This window comes from Micromys minutus (assembly GCF_963924665.1).
Source record: "Micromys minutus genome assembly, chromosome: 15".
NCBI lineage: Eukaryota > Metazoa > Chordata > Mammalia > Rodentia > Muridae > Micromys > Micromys minutus.
The window spans coordinates 9,740,168-9,761,712 of NC_137984.1; the positions used below are offsets into that span (position 1 = coordinate 9,740,168).

A 21,545-nucleotide genomic window follows, 5' to 3' on the forward strand; every position below is an offset into this window, starting at 1 on the left:
TCCTTGCTTCTATGAGGGTGCTTGCACACCTACCTACAGCCTCCTACCTAGTATTGTAACATTTATTCTATCCTGGGTCATCGAGCCTCCACAGGACCAAGGATAATCCAAAACTTGTAAAAGGAAAGTGTTTGATTTTGTCAAAATTTGTTGTTGTTATATTTGGGGGGTGGGAATAGAGTGAGCTGATCCTGTGGGTTTCAAGATTTCTGTCTGTTAATATAATAATGGATTACAATGATGGATTTTAGATCTTGAATTTCCTCATAATATCTGGTATGAAGTGACTTGATCATGGTGAAGGATGTCTTTTACGTTTTCTTGCATATGGGTTTTGAGTATTTTATTCAGTATTATTGCATGAAAATTTATAAGAGAATTGGTCTGAAATTCTCTTTCTTTATTGAATCTTTTTGTGGTTTACATATCAGGGTGACTGTGGCCTCATACAATGAGTTGGCAGTGTTCTTTCTGTTTCTATTTTGTGGAAGAGTTTGAGGATTATTGGCATTAGCTCTTTGAAAGTCTGGTATAATTCTTCAGAAAAACCATCTGGAACAGTTTTTTTTGTTTTGCTTTGTTTTTGTTAGGAGAATTTTAAAGTCTGTTTCTATTTAACTTTGGGTTATAGGACTGTTCAGATAGTTTATATATTAAGACGCTTTATCTGATCTTTATTTGTCTTTGGTAATTGGCAACTGTCTAGGAGATCATCTATTTCTTTTATATTTTCCAAATTTGTAGCGTACAGGCTTTAAAAAAAATTTAACAACTTTATTATAAAAAGAAACAAAGATAAATGTACAGATTTTAAGCATATTTGCATAAAGGTATATGAACACATTTTTGTCAGTACTTGACTTTTTAAAGGTTTGATAGTATGCATTAAAATCTTAAAATGTTACAATGAGCATAAAGCACATGTACAACAAGGTGTAACCTTGAAATAGTCAAGTTTTCTTGGTGTGTAAGGATTAAGCATAATGCTTTTTCCTTTTCTTTTATTTTTTTTCTTTTCTTGAACTTCACACAGTTTGTGGGTTGTTTCTTGGGTATTCAGAGCTTTCTGGGGTTAGTATCCAATTATCAGTGACTGCATATTATGTTTGTTCTTTTGTGACTTGGTTATCTCACTCAGGATGATATTCTCTAGATGCATCCATTTTCTTTAGAATTTCATTAAGTCATTGGTTTTGATAGCTGAGTAGTACTCCATTGTGTAAATGTACCACAATTTTTGTATCCATTCATCTACTGAAAGACATCTGGGTTCTTTCCAGCTTCTGGCTATTATGAATAGAGCTGCAATGAACATTGTGGTGCATGTGTCTTTTTTTTATATTGGAGCATATCTGGGGTATATGCCCAGAAGTGGAATAACTGGGTCTTCAGGTAGTACAATGTCCAATTTTCTGAGGAATCGCCAGACTGATTTCCATAGTGGCTGTACCAGTTTACAACCCCACCAACAGTGGAGAAGTGTTCCTCTTTCTTCACGTGCTTACCAGCATGTCATGTGAATTTTTGATCTTGGCCAATCTGAAAGGTGTGAGGTGGAATCTCAGGGTTGTTTTTATTTGCATTTCCCAGATGACTAATGATGTCCAGTACTTCCTTATATGCTTCTCAGCCATTCGATATTCCTCAATTGTGGACATTTTTTTTAGCTCTGTACCCCATTTTTTAATATGATTGTTTGATTCTCTGGTGTCTATCTTCTTGAATTCTTTGTATACCTTTAATATAATTCCTCTATCTGAGGTATAATTGGTAAATATCTTTTCCCAATTTGTTAGCTGCCATTGTGTTTTCTTGACAATATCCTTAGCCTTACATAAACTTTGCAATCTCATTAAGTCCCATTTGTCAATATTGGATCTTAGAGCAATCAATGAGTCAATGATGTTCTGTTCAGGAAATTTTCTCCTGTGCCTATGTGTTCTAAGGTTTTCCCTACTTTCTCATCTAATAGTTTCAGTGTATCTGGTTTAATGTGGAGAACTTTGATCCACTTTCACCTGAGCTTTGTACAAGGAGATAAGAATGGGACTATGTTCATTGTTCTGCATGCTGAGTGCCAGTTGGACCAACACCATTTGTTGAAGAAGCTGTCCTTTTTCCATTGAGTGTTTACAGCTCCTTAGTCAAAAATCAAGTGACCATATATGTGAGGGCTCATTTCTGGATCTTCTATTTTATTCCATTGATCCACATGCCTATCTCTGTACTGATAGCATGCAGTTATTAGCACAATTGCCTTGTAACATAGTTGACATCAGGGATAGTGATTCCCATAGAGATTTCCTTATTGTTGTGGATGGTTCGCTATTTTAGGTCATTTGTTATTCCAGACGAAATTGTATATTGCTCTTTCCAACTCAATGAAGAATTGGGTTGGAATGTTGATGAGGATTGCACTGAATTTGTAGATTGCTTTTGATAAGATGGCTATTTTAACAATGTTGATCCTTCCAATCCATGAGCATGGTAGATCTTTTCATTTTCTGAGATCTTCCTTGATTTCCTTCTTCAGAGATTTGATGTTCTTGTCACACAGGTCCTTCACCTGCTTAGTTAGACTCACACCTAGGTATTTCATATTGTTGTGACTATTGTGAAGGGTATATTTTCCCTAATTTCTTTCTCCACATGTTTGTCCTTTGAGTAGAGGAAGGCTACTGATTTGTTTGAGTTAATTTTGTATCCAGCCACTTTGCTGAACTTGTTTATCAGCTTTAGAATTTCTCTGGTGAAATTTGTGGGGTGACTTAAGTACACTATAATGTCATCTGCAAATAGTGGTGTTTTTACTTCTTCCTTTCCAATTTCTATCCCTTTGATTTCCTTTTGCTGTCTAATTGCTCCAGCCAGGAATTCCAGTACTATGTTGAATAGGTAGGGGGAGAGTGGGCAGCCTTGTAGAGTTCCTGATTTTAGTGAGATTGCTTCAAGTTTCCCACCATTAATTTCGATGTTGGCTGCTGGTTTGCTGGATATTGCTTTTGTTATGTTTATTTATGGGCCTTGGATTCTTGTTCTTTCCAAGACTTTTAACATGAAGGGGTTTTGAATTTTGTCAAATGCTTTCTCTGCATCTAGTGAGATGACTATGTGTTTTTTTCCTTTCAGTTTGTTTATATGGTGGATGAGATTGATGGATTTCCTTATATTAAACCATCCCTGCATCCCAGGGATGAAGCCTACTTGATCATGGTGAATACTCATTTTGATGTGTTCTTGGATTCGGTTTGCAAGGATTTTGTTGAGTATTTTTGCATCAATGTTCATAAGTGAGATTGGTCTTAAGTTCTCGTTCCTTGTAGGGTCTTTCTGTGGTTTAGAAAGGACGGTCATTATGGCCTCAAAAAGGAGCTAGGTAGTGTTCCATCTGATTCTATTTTGTGGAATAGTTCGGAGAGTATTGGTATTAGGTCGTCAATAAATGTCTGGGAGTATTCTGCACTGAACCCATCTGCACATGGGCTTTTTTTGGTTGGGATTCTTTTGATGAGTGCTGCTATTTCTGTAGGTGAGATGGGATTATTTAAATGGTTTCCCTTGTCCTGGTTTAACGTTAGTATCTGGTACCTGTCTCGGAATTCATTTATTTCCTCCAGAATTTCCAGCTTCTTTGAGTATAGGCTTTTGTAGTCGGATATGAAAATTTCTTGAATTTCCTCAGTTTCAGTAGTTATGTCTCCACTTTCATTTCTGATTTTGTTAATTTGGATACCCTCTTTGCCCTCTAGTTAGTCTGGATAAGGGTTTATCAATCTTGTTAATTTTCTCAAAGAACCAGCTCTTGGTTTTGTTGGTTCTTTGAATGGTTCTTTTTTTTTTTTTTTTTTTTTTTTTTTTTGGTTAATGTTTACTCTGAGTTTGATTATTTCTTTATGTCTACTCCTCTTGGGTGTATCTGCTTCATTTTATTCTAGAGCTTTCAACTGTGCTGTCAAGTTGTTAGTGTATGCTCTCTCCAGTTTTGTTTTTAAAGTACTCAGAGTTATGAGTTTTCCTCTCAGTACTGGTTTCATTGCATCCCTTAGCTTTGAGTATGTTGTCTTTTTTTCCCTTAAATTCTACAAAATCCTTAATTTCTTTCTTTATTTCTTCTTTGACCATGCTATCATTTAATAGAGCATTCTCTAGTTTTTTTGGGTTTTTGTGTGTGTGTGTGTGTGTGTGTGTGTGGGCTTTTTGGTTTTTTTGATGTTATTAAAGATCAACTTTGTACCATAATGATCTAACAGAATGCTTCAGAGTATTTCAGTCTTCTTATATCTATCTATTGGGGCTTTTTTGTGTCAGATTATATGGTCAATTTTCAGAAGGTGCCATGAAGTGCTGAGAAGAAGGTGTATTCTTTTGTTTTAGGATAATATGTTCTGTAGATTTCTATTAGTTCCAATTAGTTCATAACCTCTGCTAGTTTTACTGTGTCCTTGTTCAGTTTCGGTTTCAATGATCTGTCCATTGATGAGAGTGGGGTGTTGAGGTCTCCCAGTATTGTTGTGTGGAGTTCAGTGTATTTTTTGAGCTTTAGTCGGTTTTCTTTTATCAATATGCATGCTCTTCATTATGGAGCATATATATCTAGGATTGAGAGTTTCTCCTGACACATTTTCCCTGTAATGAATAAAAAATGTCATTCCTCATCTTTTTTGATAACTTTTGGTTGAAAAAATCTACTTTATTCGATATTAGGATGGCCACTCCAGCTTTCTCCATGAGGCCATTTGCTTGGAAGATATTTTCCCAACTTTTTACTCTGAGATAGTGTTTGTCTTTCTCTCTGCGATGAGTTTTCTGTATGAAGCAATATGCTGGATTCTGTTTATGTATCTAGTCTGATAGCCTATATCTTTTTATTGGGAAAATTTAATCCATTTCTTTTAACAGATATTAAAGAATAGTGGTTGCTGTTTCCTACTATTTTTACTCTTAGAGTTGCAATTGTGCCTGTTTGTCTTTCTTCTTTTGATTTTCTTGCTTAGGTATTTTCTTGTTTATACTAGGATCTAGTTTCCCACTTCTATTGGGTATTCAACCTATAATTCATAGTAGTGCTGGATTTGTCATCAGATATTATGTAAATTTAGTTTTGCCTTGGAATATTTTGGTCTCTCCTATCTTGATTGAGAGCTTTGCTTGGTATGCAGCTTGGGCTGACACTTGTGTTCTCTTAGGGTCTGCATGGTGTCTGTCCAGGGTCTTCTAGCTTTTATAGTCTCTGTTAAGAAGTTAGGTGTGATTCTGATTGGTCTGCCTTTATATTTATGTGGCCTTTTATCCTTACTGCTTTTAGTATTCTTTCTTTGCTTTGGGCACTTGGCATTTTGACTATTATGTGTCGGGAGGAATTTCTTTTCTGGTCCATCCTATTTGGAGCTCTGTAGGCTTCTTTTATGCTCATGGAAATCTCATTCTTAAGGGTAGGGAAGTTTCTTCTATGATTTTGTTGAAGATATTTACTGTGCGTTTTAGTTGATATTCTTCGTGCTCTTCTGTTCCTATTATCCTTAGTTTTGGTCTTCTCATTGTGTCCTGGATCTCCTGGATATTTTGGGTTAGGAGCTTCTTGCCTTTTGCACCTTTTCTGACTGTTTTGTCTATATTTTCAATGTTGTCTTCGGCCCCCGAGATTCTCTCTTTCATCTCCTGTAGTCTGTTGGAGATGCTTGCATCTGTGACTCCTGATTACTTTTTTAGGTTATCTACCTTCAGGGTTGTCTCTTTTAGTGTTTTCTTTATTGTTTCCATTTCCATTTTAAATTCCTTCTTCAATACCTTCATCTCTTTAGTTCTGTTTTCTTCTAGTTCTTTGAGTTCTTTGAGTGTTTTTCTTGTTTCTTCTTTAAAAGCTTCTATTTCTTTATGCCTTTCCTCCTGTCCTTGTTTAAGGATCTCTATCATCATCTTGAGGAATGATTTTGGTTCTGAGTCTTCTTTTTCTGGAGTATTTGGCATTCCACTGTTTGCTGTGATTAGAGAGCTGGGTTCTGTTGTTGCCAGGTTGTCTTGGTTTCCTTTGGGTAACTTCTTTCACTTTCCTCATGCCATATTTTCCTCTGTGATTATAAGTGGTCTTGTCAGTGATTGGTTCTCATCTCTCCTGTGTACCTGGCCTGTGTCCCTGGATCTCTGCTGTTCTCATTGGCAGATGGCCTTAATGTTTGTTTTGCACAAAGTGCCCTCTGGGTGGAAACTGAGTTCCTACTGCAGAGTTCCTGCCCCCCCTTAACCAATGGGGGGGCTTGCTTTTTATGTGCTCTTCCCAGACTTCTCTGTGCTCCAGCTACTAACAGTGCAGTCTCACCAGTCTTGTTTCTCTGGATCTCCACTGTTCCTAGTGGCAGTTGGCCTGAGTGCCTGTTCTGCACACACAGGCCCCTTGGGTAGAAACCGAGTTCTTACAGCAGAGTTCCTGCTCCCTTAAACCAATCAGGGGGAGGCACTTTTCAGGTGCTCATCCCAGACCTTTCTGGGCCCTGGCTACTCGCAGTGCAGTCTCGAGTACAGTCTTTTGAAGTAAGACTGAATAATTCTTTTAATTTCTTCATTATCAGTTGTTATATCACCCTGTGCTTTTCTGATTTTGTTAATTTACATACTCTGTTTTTTAGTTAGTTATTCTATTTTATTGTTTTTCTCAATGAACCATCTCTTGGTTTTGTTGTTGCTGTTGTTGTTGTTTTTCTTTGTATTGCTCCCTGTTTCTTATTGATTGGTTTCATTCCTGCAGTTGACTATTTCCTGCCATCTACTCCTTCTGGGTGTGCTTTACTCCTTTTTTTTCTGACAGAGCCTTCAGATGTGCTTTTAATTGTTTATGGTGAAAATTTCTTATTTTTTAAAATGAGGGCAATTAGTACTATGAACTTTCTTTTAGCACTGTTTTTATAGTGCCTCATAAGTTTGGGTAAGTTGTGCCTTCATCTTCATTGAATTCTTAAAAGTGTATACTTTCTTTCTTTATTTCTTCCCTGACCTAGTGTCCATTGACTAGATGATTGCTCAGTTTCCATGAATGTAGGCTTTCTGTTATTTCTGTTGTTAAATTACATCTTTAATCCATGGTGATCTGATAAGGTGAATGACATTATTTTATTCTGCATGAAGCTATTGTTACCAATGATATAATTAATTTTGGAGAAGGCTGTGTGAGGTTCTGAGAAGTTATATTTTGTTGTGGTTGGCTGAAATGTTCTATAAATATGTTATTCCCTGTTTGAAAAATAACTCCTGTTAGTTTCATTATCTCTCTATTAAGTTTCTGTCTCTTTAATCTGTCCATTGGTGAGAATGGGGTATTTAAGTCTCACATTATTAATATGTAGGTTCACAGAATAATTTAAACTTTAGTAATATTTATTTTATGAATGTGTCTGCCCTTGAACATGGGGCATAGATCTTCAGATTTGTGATCTTGGTGGATTCTTCCTTTGATGAGTTTGAAGTGTCCTTCCCTATGTTTTTAGATCCCTTTTTGTTGAATGCCTATATTACTAGATTTCATAATGGCTACTCCATCTTGTTTTTTGGGTCTATTTTCTTGTAAAATCTTTCTCTAGCACATTATACTGAGATAATGACTATCTTGTTTCTGAGATAAGTTTCTTGTATACAGCAGAATGATGGATCCTGTTTTTGCATACATTCTGTTAGCATCTATCTTTTTACTGGAGAATTGAATCCATTGATGTTCATAGATAATAATGACCAAAGATGGTTACTCCTGTTATTTTGATGTTGGTGGTTGTTGAGACAGATATACAGAGAGAAAGAGAGAGAGAAAGAGAGAGAGAGAAAGAGAGAGAGAGAAAGAGAGAGAGAGAAAGAGAGAGAGAGAGAGAGAGAGAGAGAGAGAGAGAGAGAGAGAGAGAGAGAGAGAGAACGTGTGTGTTTAAATTTAGTTTTGCCACAGAATGTCTTTCTTTTTCCATCTATGGTGATTGAAAATTTTGCTGGGTGCAGTTGTCTGGGCTCATATTGTAGTCTCTTTGTGTCTTTGAGACCTTTGCTCAGAGCCTTCTACCTTTCAGAGTCTCAGATAAAAAACTGGGTGTAATTCTGATAGGTCTGCCTTTATATTTTTTCTTGCTGCTTTTATAATTATTTTTTTTGTTTGTTTGTTTGTTGTTGTTCTGTTATATTTAGTGTTTTGATTATTATCTGTGGAAAAAAAATTTTCTGGTTCAATCTATTGAGTATTCTGAAAGCTCCTTGTTCAGTCTGACTGTTAGCTGCAAGCATGCTCATCTGTATCTGTATGACTCTGGCAGAAGCCCTGAGGAGGCATCTCTATCTGGTTCCTGCCAGTAAGTACTTCTTGGCATAGGCAATAGTTCTTGGGTTTGGTGGCTGCATATGGGGTAGATCACCAGGTGAGGCAGTCTCTGAATTTCCTAAGTTTATGTTCTTTTCTCTTCCTTTTCATTTCTGAATTTATTAATTTAAATGTTGTCTCTGTTCCCTCTAGTTAGTTTGGCTAAGGATTTGCTTCGGGCTTTTAAAGCTTCTTAAAATAAACAATTAAATATTAGTGTTGTATATGAAACATACATATCCACATTATTCTAATGTCTATTTTTTACTGTTTTTATGTATAACCACATTATGTTTTAAAGCCATCACTATAAAGGTTGGAATATAGCATCTCTACTTAAAAAATGTTCATTAATAATTTCATAATTATATAATGTATTTGTTATATCCCTCTCTTCCAAATTTTTTCAGAATTTTGCTCATACCCTTCTCCCAACTTCCTCAGTCTCTCTCAATCTCTCCATCTCTGTCTTTCTCTCTGACTCTCTGTCTCCCTCTCTCTGTTAATACACTGAGACCGAATAGTTCTGTCTATTCATATGAATGTAATGCTAACAACTAAAGTATAAATAAGATACTAGGGCCATACCCATGAAAATACCTGAGTCTCCTTCACCCAGCAGTCACCAACAGTCATTAGCTTATCAGTTAGGGATGATACCATCTAAACACACTACACCCTATTAATGCAAGAGTTTGGATTGGCTTCATTATCTGCAGGTCCTGTGCAAAAATATAACAGCAGCTGTGAGTTCAGGAACATACTGCCCCTCCCCTTACTGCTCTACTTCTAACAGTTTGGTGGCTGATAGATAATACTGGATAACTTAACCACAATGGGATACCATTTTCCTACTCTGTATATTCCACGTCCCCAGGAAACACAACTGTGCACACTGTGGCTGACTCTTTGTGTACAGCAATTAGTGACCTGACAAGACAAGGATCCTATGCTCCAAATAGTCAATGCAACTTTGACTTCATGCTTTCCCATCCAAGCTTAATTCTAGATACACTTTTCTTCAGCTCTAGAAGGTATCTGTGATATAATTGAGAAAGATGTTCTTGACATTATCTAAAATTAATTTCTTTTACATTAAATTAAATTCTAGGATTTCTTTCTTGTCATGATGTCTTGGCCTTTTCAGTCTACAATAATGTGTTCATGATTAATTTAATTTTAGTTTTCTTGTTTGAGATATTTCGTTTTGTTTTGTCTGTTTTCAAGAGTTTTCTTTCCAAATTGACTGTTAACACATTGGCATTGGCATGTCTAGCCATGATTTCTTTCCATTTCTGCTGTCAGAGATTAACCCTTCCATTACAGTATTTCAGAAACTTACAACAATTTTGGGGAAATTTCAGCCATTATATGCATATCTATGTATCAATAGCCTCTTTATTATTCCATAGCCCATGTTCTCTCTCTCCCTCTTATTTTAAATGCCTCTTTCCTTGTCTTTATTCTTCAGTTAATGTACTTACTGTTGATTTGTTTTCAATTTTCTGGTTTTGTTTTATATTCTAATTATAATTGCATGATTATTAAAAATATGTCTTTTCTTTTTAAATATATGGATACATATTATCTTAGCAACTATTACATTGTTGTGGAATGACACCATTAAAAGGCAACTTACAAAGAAACTATTTAATTGTGAGATTGCCTATATTTACAGAGGTTTGGTCCATGACTACCATGGTGGGAAGCATGGTAGCAAGCATGTTTCTGGCATCTCCATTATTGTAGGGTCGCCAACAAAATCCAGGCTTCATTATCACAGCTTTATGCAATGGTCTCTTTAGGCCTTCATACATACCTGGCCTCAGAGACTTTCTTCAACCTTGGAGAAGATCTAAAAACTACTTAAATATTGAATCCTTTTGATGAAGTCAGAATCCTGTGACCAAGGCTGTCAAATTCTGCTTCCTGTTGGGGCTATAATCTGGCCTTATCCTTGAATTGCTAGTACTTGTGCCTTTTTCTTTCAGTTCACAGGATTTCTATGTGCAATCTCACCCCAAGAGCACCACTTCCTTTACTGTATTCAGCAGCAGGCTTTTCTTTCCTTTCTTTTTTTTTTTTAAGGGATGACTATTTTTAATTGTGTTTTAAACAATCCCACTGTATGAAGCATAGTAATGTGAAACTACTACAGAAAGGCCTGCTAAATTTCTCCAAATACATGGATTAAGAATATGTACAAACACATCTCTTCCTTGCTATAAAGTCCTGGATAAGTCAAGGCAGTAAAAGGTGTTTTATGGAGGTGGAATATATCTACAACTATACCAGTCCTCCAACTTGTCAAAGTCTTCAAGAATCTGTTGCCAGAGCTCCTCAGCAGATAAACCTGAATCTTGAGCATCCTCTGGAAAGCTGGAGCTTCAGCTACAGCTAGGTCAGTCTGGGCTTCAACTGCTACTGACTGACCAGAGTCCCCAACTGTAACAGGGGCACAGCCATCAAGCAGGTCTTCTTCCTGACTACACCTGGCACCATCACAGTCTTGATCATGATTCAGAGAAGATTCCTGGATGCAGCTGAGTTTGGGAGTGGAATCCAGAGGAAGTGTGCCTGAACTCATAGACTCTCCGCTGGCAGAGGCAACAACACGTAAGGAATCTGAAAAAATGGGTTGAATCAGGACCAGCTTTAGGGCTTCCATTTGTCTCTGGCAGTGCTGCTGGAACATTCTGGGGATTCTTCCGCTTGGATTTAGCCCAGTGGTTCTTGAACCAGACCTGAATCTCAGTCTGTCACACCAATCAGCAATGCCAATGCCAAGCGTTGCTCCTGGTTTGGGTGCACTCGTCAAAATGTTCTTGCAGCAAGCGCCTCTGCTCCTTGGAGTACACAGTGCGTATTTTCTGGTGCTTCCTTGGAGCCACAAGGCTGGTTTGTCAGTCACCATATTTAGCTGACAGCCCCTTGGGTCCTACAGAACTCTGGGAACCAGATCTCCCTGAGAATCTTGAAGGTTTCTGATGACTTGGTTGCACCAAGAGACTTCCCTGTATTGTTAAAGATGGGTCCATTTTATGACCTGGTTGTGTTTATGTTCTTGATTTTCGTGATGGTCTTTGGGACTCTTGATGATGTTTGTCCCTTTCAGGAATTGAAAGATATGGTTGTGTTGGACTTGTTGGTGTCACTAGGGAACTTAGACACACTTGGCAAGGCAAATTCCTTGCAAGCTCTTGAGGCACCTGGAAACTGGATTCTATGGGTGCATTAAAAGACATTTGAACTGAAGACATTGTGAATTTTGAATGCTATGGGGGACCTTGGGGCATATGTGAGCTCTAAGCCTCTTGGAACATGTTCCTACAGGAGAACCTGAATTCCAAAGGTCTGCTGTAGTTTTCTCAATCCTCTGTCTGACTTCTACTCAAAGGACCTACAGTTAAATCTTACTATAAAAGGCATAGTAACAATAGATTTGTGTTTCTTGCTGCTGGGGTCACAGGCAGGATGCCTCCATGAGCTGCGCAAGAAATGATAAGGGTGACTTGTCTACTCCCACTGAGGACAGGCTAAGCAGACCTCAGCTGTATATGTCTCAAGGTCCTGAGACCTGCTCGTATATGCTGCCTGATTGGTGCTTCAGTGTCTTTGAGATCTCAGGGATCTGGTTTAGGTGAGACTGCTGGTTTTCCTGCCCTGATGGCCTCCTCCTCAGATTTTACATTTGCCTAACTAACCACGGAAGTCTCTGAATTGTGTCCATTCATTTTTTTAAAATTGAACAACATTATTTTAAAAAACAAAGATAAATGTACAAATTTTAAGCATTTTTAGATAAAAGTATAGGAATACATTTTTGTTAGTGCTTGACTTTCTTTTTTAAGGTTTGATATTGTGCATTAAAATCTTACCAGTTACAATGAGCAGAAAGTACATGAAAACAGGATGTAACCTGGAATTACTCAAAGTTTTCATGGTATGTAATGATTAAGAAAAATGTTTTTCTTTTTCTGTTTTTTTTTTTTTTTTTTTTTTTTCTGTTCTCAAATTTTACACAGTCTGTGAGTAGTTTCTGGGTTGTTCAGAGCTTTCTGGGGTTAGGATCCAGTTATCAGTGACTGCACATTATATTTGTTCTTTGTGACTGAGTTATCTCACTCAGGATGATACTCTCTAGATGCATCATTTTCTTAAGAATTTCATCAAGTCATTGTTTCTGATAGCTGAGTAGTACTCCAATGTATAAATGTACCACAATTTTTGTATCGATTCATCTATTGAAGGACATCTGGGTTCTTTCCAGCTTCTGGCTATTATGAATAGAGCTGCAATGAACATTGTGGTGCATGTGTCTTTGTTATTTATTGGAGAGTCTCTGGGGTATATGCCCAGAAGTGGAATAACTGAGTCTTCAGGTAGTACAATATCCAATTTTCTGAGGATTCGCCAGACTGATTTCCATATTGGTTTTACCACTTTACAACCCCACCAACAGGGGAGAAGTGTTCCTCTTTCTCCACATCCTCGTCAGCATCTGCTATCATGTGAATTTTTGATCCTGGACAATTGGACTGGTGTGAGGTAGAATCTCAGGCTTGTTTTGATTTGCATTTTCCGGATGGCTAAGCACTTCCTTAGATGCTTCTCAGCCATTCGATATTTTTCAATTATAAACTTTTTGTTTAGCTCCTTACCCCATTTTTTAATAGGGTTGTTTGATTCTCTGGTGTCTATCTTCTTGAGTTCTTTGTATACCTTGGATATTAGGCCTCTATCAGATATGGGGTTGGTAAAGATCTTTTCTCACTCTGTTGGCTGCCATTTTGTTTCCTTGACAGTGTCCTTAGCCTTACAGAAACTTTGTAATCTCATTAAGTCACATTTGTCAATCTTTGTAATTAGAGCATGAGCCATTGGTGTTCTGTTCAGGAAATTTTCTCCTGTGCCTATGTTCTAAGGTTTCCCCTACTTTCTCATCTAATAGTTTCAGTGTACCTGGTTTAATGCAGAGATCTTTAATCCACTTACACTTGAGCTTTGTACGAGGAGATAAGAAAGGGTCTATTTTCATTCTTCTGCATGCTGAGTGCCAAGTTGACCAACACCATTTGTTGAATAGGCTTTCCTTTTTCCATTGAATGTTTACACCACCTTTGTCAAAAATCAGGTGGCCATACATGTGAGGGCTCATTTCTGGATCTTCTATTCTATTCCATTGATTCATGAGACTATCTTTGTACCAGTACCATGCAGTTTTTAGCACAATTGCCTTGTAATATAGCTTGAGGCAAGGAATAGGGATTCTAATAGGTGTTTTCTTGTTGTTGAGGATGGATTTCGCTATTCTAGTTCTTTGGTGATTCCAGATGAAATTGCACATTGCTCTTTCTAACTCAATGAAGAATTGGGTGGGAATGTTGATGGGGATTGCACTGAATCTGTAGATTGCTTTGGGTAAGATGGCCGTTTTTACAATGTTGATCCTTCCAATCCATGAACATGGGAGATCTTTCCATTTCCTGAGATCTTCCTTGATATCCTTCTTTAGAGGTTTGAAGTTCTTGTCATACAGGTCCTTCACTTGCTTAGTTCGAATCACACCAAAGTATTTCATAGTTTTTTGACTATTGTGAAGAGTATCTTTTCCCTAATTTGTTTCTTCACATATTTGTCCTTTGAGTACAGGAAGGCTACTGATTTGTTTGAGTTAATTTTATATCCAGGCATTCGCTGAACTTGTTTATCAGCTGTAGAAGTTCTCTGTTGTAATATGTGGGGTCAATTAAGTACACTATAATGTCTTCTGCAAATAGTGATGTTTTTACATCTTCCTTTCTAATTTGTATCCCTTTGATTTCCTTTTGCTCTCTCATTGCTCCGGCAAGGACTTCCAATACTGTGTTGAAAATGTAGGGGGAGAGTGGGCAGCCTTGTCAAGTCCCTGATTTTAGCGGGATTGCTTTAAGTTTCCCACCATTAAGTTTGATGTTGACTCTTGACTTGCTTTATGTTGCTTTCATAATGTTTAGTTATGGGCCTTGGATTCCTGTTCTTTTCAAGACTTTTACCATAAAGGGGCATTGAATTTTGTCAAATGATTTCTCAGCATATAGTGAGATTACCATGTGATTTTTTTCTATGAGTTTGTTTATATGGTGGATGACATTGATGGATTTCCCTATATTAAACCATCCCTGCATCCCAGGGATGAAGCCTACTTGACCATAGTGAATGATTATTTTGAAGTGTTCTTGGATTCGGTTTGCAAGGATTTTGTTGAGTATATTTGCATCAATGTTCATAAGTGTAATTGGTCTGAAGTTCTCATTCCTTATAGGGTCTTTGTGTGGTTTAGGAATGAGGGTTATTGTAGCCTGAAAAAATGAGTTAGGTAGTTTTCCATCTGATTCTATTTTGTGGAATACTTTAGAGATTATTGGTATTAGGTCATCAATAAATGTGTGATAACATTCTGCACTGAACCCTCTGGACTTGGGCTTTTTTGGTTGGGAGGCTTCTGATGATTTCTTCTATTTCTTTATGTGTTATGGGATTAGTTAGATGGTTTACTTGGTCCTTTTTTAACTTTAGTTCTGGTAACTGTCTAGGAATTCATCCATTTCCTTCATATTTTCCAGCTTTGTTGCGTATATATGCTTTTATAGTAGGATTTGATTATTTCTTGAATTTCCTCAGTTTCAGTTATGTCTCCGCTTTCCTTTTTGATTTTGTTAATTTGGATACTCTCTTCTTGCCCTCTAGTTAGTCTGGCTAATGGTTTATCAATCTTGTTAATTTTCTCAAAGAACCAGCTCTTTGTTTTGTTGATTCTTTGAATGGTTCTTTTTGTTTGTATAAGTCTAATTCTTCCCTGAGTCTGAGTATTTCTTGACTTCTACTCCTTTTGGGTGTATCTGCCTCTATTTGTTCTAGAGATTTTAGCTGTGCTGTCAAATTGCTGATGTATGCTCTCCCCAGTTTCTTTTTGCAAGCGCTTAGGGCTATGAGTTTTCCTCTCAGTACTGCTTTCATTGCATCCCCTAGGTTTGGGTATGTTGTGTTTTCCTTTTCATTGAATTCTAGAAAATCCTTAATTTCTTTCTTTATTTCTTCTTTCACCCTACTATCATTTAATAGAGCATTGTTTAGTTTCCATGTGTATATGGGTTTTTTGTTGTCTTTGTTGTTATTAAAGATCAGTCTTAGACAGTGGTGATCTGAAAGGATGCATGGGAGTATTTCAATATTCTTTTATCTATTGAGGCCCATTTTGTGACCAATTATTTGGTCAATTTTCGAGAAGGTGCCATACGGTGCTGAGAAGAAGATGTGTTCTTTTGTTTTAGGATGATGTGTTCTATAGATATCTATTAATTCCAGTTGGTTCGTAACCTCTGCTAGTTTTACAGTTTCCTTTGTTCAGTTTCTGTTTCCATGATCTGTCCATTGGTGAGAGTGGTTTATTGAGATCTCCCACTATTATTGTGTGGGGCACAATGTATTTTTTGAGCTTTCGTAAGGTTTCTTTTATGAATATGTGTTCTTTAGTATTTTGAACATATATGTTGAGAATTGAGAGTTCCTCTTGACAAATTTCCTCTGTAATGAGTAAAAAGTGTCCTTCCTTAGCTTTTTTGATAACTTTTCGTTGAAAATCTACTTTATTCGATATTAGAAAGTCCACTCCATCTTCTTTCTTGGGGCCATTTGCTTGGACATTTTTTTCAACCTTTTACTCTGAGATAGTGTCTGTCTTTGTCTCTGAGATGAGTTTCCTGTACACAGCAAAATGCTGGGTTTTGTTTATGTATCCAGTCTAATAGCCTATATATTTTTAATGGAGAATTGAGACATTTATGTTAACAGATATCAAGGAATAGTGGTTGCTGTTTCTTGCTATTTTTGCTTTTAAGGTTGAATTGTGCCAGTGTGTCTTTCTTCTTTTGGTTTTCTTGCTTAGCACTTTTTATTAGGATGTAGTTTCCCTCCTTGTATTGGGTTTTCCACCTATAATTCATTGTAGTGCTGGGTTTTTTTTTTCAGATACTGTGTAAATTTAGGTTTGTTTTGGAATATTGTAGTCTCTCCATCTATGGTGATTGAGAACTTTGCTGGGTATAGCAGCTTGGGCTAACACTTTTGCTCTGTTAGGGTCTGAATGATATCTGTCCAGTCTCTTCAAGCTTTCATATTCTGTTTTGAGAAATCAGGTGGGATTCTGATTGGTCTGCCTTTATATGTTACATGACCCTTTTCTCTTACTGCTTTTGGTATTCTTTCCTGCTTTGGGCACTTGGTGTTTTGACTATTATGTGTCAGCAGGAATTTCTTTCTGGTCCAACGTATTTGGAGCTCTGTTGGCTTGTTTTATGCTCATGGTCATCTCATTCTTAAGGGTAGAGAATTTTTCTTCTAAGATTTTGTTGAAGATAATTACTGTGCCTCTTAGTTGATATTCTTCGCCCTCTTGTATTCCCATTATCCTTAGATTTGGTCTTCTCATTTTGTCCTGGATTTCTTGGACATTTTGGGTTAGGAGCTTTTTTGTTCTTGCATCTTCTATGACTGTTCTGTCTATGTTTTCAATGTTGTCTTCAGCCCCCGAGATTCTCTCTTCCATCTCTTGTAGTCTGTTGGAAATGCTTGCATCTTTGACTCCTGATTTCTTTTCTAGGTTTTCTACCTCAAGGCTTGTTTCTTTTCGTGTTTTCTTTATTGTGGCCATTTCTGTTTTAAATTCCTTCTTCCATTCTTTCATGTGTTTGGTTCTGTTTTACTCTAGTTCTTTGAGTTCTTTGAGTGTTTTTCTTGTTTCCTTTTTAAAAGCTTCTAATTCTTTATGCTTTTCCTCCTGTTCTTGTTTAAATGTCTCTATCATCACCCTGAGGCAGGATTTCGGGTCCGAGTCTTCTTTTTCTGGAGTTTTGGCATTCTCCTGTTTGCTGTGATGGGAGAGCTGGGTTTTGGTGTTGCCAGGTTGTCTTGGTTTCCCTTGTGTACGTTCTTTGGCTTTCCTCTTGTCATCTTGTTTTCAGCGATTGGTTCTTGCCTTTCCCTTATACCTTGTCAGCAGCAGGCTTTTCTTTAAGCTGTTTATTTTTTTGACTCTGGTTTCAAGATTACCTTTTTGGGGGGATTGTTTTCTCCTCCCAATATATATTGTGTGTTTTCTATTTTTTGATCTTCCTTCTGTTCACCATCGTAGATATGCATAGGGATGATCACTAATAACCACGTGATGCCTCAAAATCTTCTTTGCCACAGAAAGTACAAAACTCTTTAATTTAGCCACAGTTAGATTGTTCCGGATGAGGACACAATTCAGAAACCTTCTTTGTGGAAATATCACAAGAACAGGCTCTGTCCCAACTGCTAAAATTATATCCCCTCTGAAATCTCTTTAGTAGGGCCTGCAAGTTTCACTTTCTTTTCAACACTACAGTCTTAAATGATTCTTCCAGATGGACCCTTTAGATACGTCTAACCATGTTTCTAGTCTAAAGTCTCAAGGTCTTCTATATTACTCTACTTTAGGCTTGCCTCCAGGTTCTTGTTTGGAGCTTCTACATTGCCTCTCTTGGATGTTGAATGGTGGTCTCTAAGGCAATGTTGCTGAGAAACATAACAGCAGAAAGTAAGCTAGAGTAAATAATAATTGTTCTGAATTGCGAGGCACATCTGCCTTAATTTTCAAATTTTGCATTCTATTTGGCCATATTCTCAAGTCCATCATAACAAGTTCTGGCAAAGTGGAATCTTAAATAAACAGAAATGTACTCTTTTCCATCCTTTAGGTTGGGATTCTGAAAAGGATTCTCTAAAGCTTTCCTGAACCATACAGTTCTTCTTAAAATTACAGATGTTTGAGTTTCAGCCCTTTACAATATCTTCTTTTAATTATTTATTATCATTTTATTGAATGTTCTCTATTTATATTTCAAATGTTATCCTGTATCCCCAGTTCCATTTTCCCCTCTCCCTCCCCTTGCTTCCATGAAGACGCTTCCTCTCCAAATCACCCTTTCCACCTCAGTGCCTTGGCATTCTCCTATACTGGAAAAATGTGCCTTCTCTGGACCAAAGGCCTCTTCTCCCATTGATGCCAGACAATGCTATCCTCTGCTACATAAGCAACTGAAGACATGAGTCTCTCAGTTTATGATCAATGGTTGGTGTTTTAGTCCATTTGTAGTTCTGGAGGGTTTGGTTGGTTGATAATGTTGTTCTTCCTATGGGGTTGCAAATTTATTTCAGCTCCTTCAATCTTTCTTTAGCTCTTTCATTGGGGGTCCCTGTGTTCAGAATGATGGTTGGCTGCAAGCATCCTCAATTGTACCTGTATTACTCTGGCACAGACTCTGATGTGGTATCCATATCGGCTCTTGCACTTCTAGGCATCAGCAATAATGCTTGGGGTTGGTGGCTGCATATGGGGTAGATCTCCAGGTGAGGCAGTCTATGAATGATCTTTTATTTAATCCCTGTTCCTCTATTTGACTTTTTATTCCCTCTCATGAGTGTTTTGTTCTCAATTCTAAGAAGGACTGAGGCATCCACATTTTGACCTTCTTTCTATTTGAACTTCATGAGGTCTGTGATTTGTTTCCTGGATATCAGTGCTTTTAGGGTCTAGTTTCTGCTTATCAGTGAGTGAATACCATGTGTACTCTTTTGTGAATGGGTAACCTCACTCAGAATGATAGTCTCTAGTTCCATCCACTTGCCTAGGAATTTCATATAGTCATTGTTTCTATCTGAATCCTCAATTGACACTTTGTGCATCTGAGCCTTTGAATAAGGAGACCAGTTATCACATTTAAATTCCACCCAAACCCAATTATTTTAAGTAATATAACTTAATTTTACTTAGTTACATCTGCAAAAGCTGGAATTCACATTCACAAGAATTCGTGGAAAGAATTTTATTATATCATTCCAGTGACAGGATTTTGTATAGAAATATTTTCTCTATAGGGAATTTATCATCTTTCATTAGTAAAATATTTTCTTTACATTATTATGGAGTAATACCAAGTTCATACCAAGGGAAAGGACAGTTCATACCCATGTTCAGCTGGAGTTTTTGCACTGGATGAACAACATATAGGCTGCTTCTGTGTGTGTGAGAGTCACTGAAAATGTTTGCCTGAACAGAATTTATGCATCAAACTGACACTCTTCTCTTTTACTCCTTTTCCTTGTTTATTGTGCTCTCTTGCTTGCTTCTTACTAGAGCCAGAGCTATCAGATTAATATAGGGGCTCAATCAATCTTGTGCCAGACTGCCATCAGTCTACCCTCAGGTCAAGTAGCAGGGACAGAGCCTTCACATCTTATAGTTTTGAATTGTTGTCTATTCTCACCTGAAGCAGCTACTTTAGCCTGTGCTTCTACTCCACGAGCAAATGCCTTCCTAGCTACAATGTTTGACTCAGAATTTAAACCTTAAATTAGTCGTTTGAATGAGAATATCTACCATAGTTTCATATATTTGAATGCTTAGTCCCCAGATGGTGGAACTTTTTATGAAGGATTATGAGGTATGGCCTTGTTGGAGGAAATGGGTCACTGAGGATGAACTCTGATGTTTGAGAAGCTCACATCACTCTGATCTGTCTGCCTCAAACCTAGTATCTCAAGATGTGAACTCTTAGCTACTCCTTCAGCACCATGCCTGCCTGCTGCCGTTCTCCTTGTCATGATAGTCATGGACTCAAACCTTTCGGAACTGTAAGATTGAGAAAAATCACTTTCATTAATAAATCACTTTGGTCGTATGTTTTAGAACAGCCATGAAAATCCTAAGTCAGAAATTGTCTCAGAAAGCTGGGTGTACTGAATATTTTCTATTGAAGCAAGGTAAAAAGTAATAATGAGTGAAGCCTAGTAGACATTCATTTGATATTTTCCCTTGATTTCTAGATGTCCCATTCCAATTTCATTCATTTCTCTTTCTCTTTACTGTATAAATTCACCTTTAAAATCCAAATTGCAAATTAAATAGAGGTTGCTGCAATGTGGCAGGCTGACATTACATGTGCAACATTTCCCTTCCAAACATGTAGATATCTTCAGTTATAGATCTTCAGCTAATTTTCAAGAAGAATAGCTCTCAGAGTAAAGAATCTAGTTTTTTATTCTGTTTATTTATTTTTGTGCACATATGCGTGTGTGTGTGTGTGTGTGTGTGTTTGTGTGTGTGTGTGTGTTTTACAGTTTATATGTTTTAAGGTCAGAAGAAATATTTTGGAAATCACTTTTCTTCTCCCTTCATATAGGATCAGCGTGTATGGCTCAGGTGTTGGGTTTGGCGGCAACACCTTTCTCCACTGAGTACCTTGCTGGCCTAGAGTAACATGCTTTTAAAGAAAGCTTGAAAAAATAAAACTATAAAAATTTACCCTAAAAAATTCTTTCTTTTATCCTGTGAGTTCAAGCATTTTTATAAGTTGTACTTTTGTTTTTATATGACAGCTTTTTTTGTGTTTAAGAATAGAATCATTGTCCCTGTTTATATTAATGAACAGAAAGTAAATACTCCATTTGAGAAAGATAAAATTAAAAAGATTAAGGACAAAATTTACAAAGTGGTTTAACATTCATATTTGGATATTACATTTGGAAATAGACCATCTTTTGATTTTCTCAGAATTTTTTTTTCAGTACTCGCTTCTCACCAAACAATATAAGAAAAAAATAATTTGTGTTTGTAAGGTTTTCTTATGGGAGGCTTTTCAGGGAGAAAAGCAAAAGACAGGAAAGATAAAATTATATTATAATCAAAAATAAACCATAATTAAAAGTCATTACCAAGTTACTAGTTATCATCTATGAAAATTGTAAATGAGTAAAGCATCCTCACATTTAAAGATATATATATATATCTTTATATAGAGAGAAACCCTTTTCCTGTGTCCCATCCTTAACCTAACACCATGTTTAGTCAAAGTAATCTGCCTCTCATCAAATAAATCACTTCCCAAATTAAAGTAGGCATTCCACAAGGAACATGAATTCATTTTGGAATGCAAACAAAATAAATCATAAAGAAGAGACGAAAATTCAAGCTTAACTTCATTGGCCCTTTTACATTCATGAAGTCTGATGCTTCAATTCATAATGGAAATATTGTAAATTTAAGTTCCTATTTAATGTTTTCTTCTTTTTTCATACAAACGTCCTGCTCATTTTTAGGGTCTCTTTTTTTTTTCTTATGAAATCTTTCTGCTTTCCCCAATGCTGTACTGAACGT

General features: G+C 36.8%; 1 pseudogene across 1 annotated transcript in view; it reads right to left on the reverse strand.

The window, feature by feature from the left end:
• Positions 1 to 10,587: 10,587 nt before the first annotated feature.
• The window catches only part of LOC308430287 (oocyte-specific homeobox protein 6-like), a 43,797-nt pseudogene continuing 32,839 nt past the window's right edge, over positions 10,588 to 21,545 (reverse strand). Inside the window, exon 2 of the transcript in view lies at positions 10,588 to 11,122. The product of the transcript in view is annotated as an oocyte-specific homeobox protein 6-like (transcript). The remainder of the gene's footprint in view (positions 11,123 to 21,545) is intronic.